This window comes from Citrus clementina, unplaced genomic scaffold (assembly GCF_000493195.1).
Source record: "Citrus clementina cultivar Clemenules unplaced genomic scaffold, Citrus_clementina_v1.0 scaffold_6, whole genome shotgun sequence".
Taxonomy (NCBI): domain Eukaryota; kingdom Viridiplantae; phylum Streptophyta; class Magnoliopsida; order Sapindales; family Rutaceae; genus Citrus; species Citrus x clementina.
The window spans coordinates 5,515,088-5,517,272 of NW_006262139.1; positions in this window are offsets into that span (position 1 = coordinate 5,515,088).

A 2,185-nucleotide genomic window follows, 5' to 3' on the forward strand; every position below is an offset into this window, starting at 1 on the left:
GTCCAATCCACGAAATAATTAAATAAAAAATTCAATGCACAAGTAATTTTATCACAAATCAAATTCAAAATTAAATTAAAAAATCTAATATAAAATTAACTTTGTTTATTTAGTTCCTTTTTATTTTATATTATTATCAAAATCTAATATAAAACTAATTTTTTTAGTTAGTGCTTTTTTATTTCAATCTAATCCACCAATCTATAGATTAGATTTTTGTGGATCAAACTGATTAAGCAAACCGTATTGGATTCTAAACACCCCTAAAAACTATCGTGGATCCACATAATTGAAAAAAAAAATAATGATTATCACTTTTCAGCTAGTGTCTTCATGCTACATCAATTTGTTCACACTAGTTTGGTGTTGAGTGTTAGAAAGTGTATATTTATAAAAGAGAAAATCGTCATTTTATACTTCAAGTCTCACTAACCTTCATACTTTTATGTATTTAAGTCTCTTGTGATTTAGTTATGCGTGTTGTATTATAATTAAGTATTTTATGTATTTTAGGGGCATCACAATGAACGAGAGATCAGACAGCAAAACGAACATTACTTTTGAACTCAGGACAGTCGAAAACCTTAGGAGGAGGATAAAAGGAAAAATGGCATTGTCCACATGTACGGTATTGTCCATGTTACTATTCACGACACTGTTCACATATACGGACCAATGACGTGGCATTGACTGATGAGGTGTCATGATTCTATTGGACTAAAATTTTTATGTACTGTTGATCAGTGACGTGGCAGCATGTTAGTGGACCAAAAATCGTGCATACGGTACATGCATATACACGAAATTATTTACAACCAAACCGCGTCCTTATTCTAGCCGCCTCACTGTTCAAACCGCGTCATTATGCAAACCGCGTACTGTTGACACGTGGCACAATCCTGAGCGTCCAAATTATTTTTAATTCGATGGCCATGATTTACTCAGTGTATCTATAAAAAGGGGGCTCCCCCATAATTTGGCACCCCTGAATTCATTTTTGAGTTCTATTTTCTATAATTTCTTCTCCATCTTGTATTTTCTACGTATTTTAATAAATTCTTATTTTACCCCTAGTTCAATTATGAGTAGCTAATTTTCTTTCAAGCTTAGGTTGAAAGTGAAGTCTCAACATGTTCCATGGGCTTTATTTGGTAAATTTAATTTCTCTTCTCCTTTGATTTTTGTGGATGTTTTGACTTTTCGTCGACAGATAGTAATAATCTTTTCTAGATACCACACTGGTATAACCGGCTCCCTAGTGCAAGGTTATTACTATTTGGCACGATAAGCAGTTAGCACCATATTGATTAGAGTGTGGTTCATGAGAAGTGGAAAGCCCCCTCATGATTTAATTGGCACTAATAAGAAATATTAAGCCTATGGTGCATGTTGATGCAGATCCAGATATCCAAGCACTCAATTTTAATAATTTTCTCTTCAATTTATTCCCACCGTTTTAATTCAAATTTTAGGATAAGCTAAGTCACTTTCACCACAAATCCAACCACCCACTTAGAAAATTAATTCTACACATAATTAAAATCCACCTCCTCGTGGGATCGCCACTCGTCACCATTAATCTATTCTGTAATAAATTTGTGTACTTGCGAGTTCAATAAAATTTGCAAAACATTTGGATAAAAGTTTTTGTGCCTCTATGTTATTGATTTCAATAATTTTTTTTCAATTTTATCTTCAATCACTATAAGAAAACAGGTAATAGATGACGGAAAATAACTATCATAAAAGAGGGCGCATGACAGACAGTTCATCCGTCATCTATGTCATTGTCACTAATTTATGATAGAATATTTTTTCATCATGAATTTATGATGGTATTTCACAGTCATATATCCATCACATAATATTTAAATATAAAATTAATTTAATTAAAATTATTTTTTTTAATTTCGTGCCTTTTTTTAAATTTTTGGTGGGAAGTTCAATTATCATTTTAAAATTTTGGCGGAAAATTTTTTGTGACAGACTTTATGATGGATATTTCCGTCATAGAGTTATATTTTAAAAAAAATTATATTATAATTATAATTTATTAATCAATTCCTGTTTACAGATTTAATTAAATTGATAAAATGAATATGGGAAACAAAAACTAAAAACAAATAATATTAATTAAAATCCATTCCATCCAACTAATTCAAAGAGATACATATAGTATCCAATG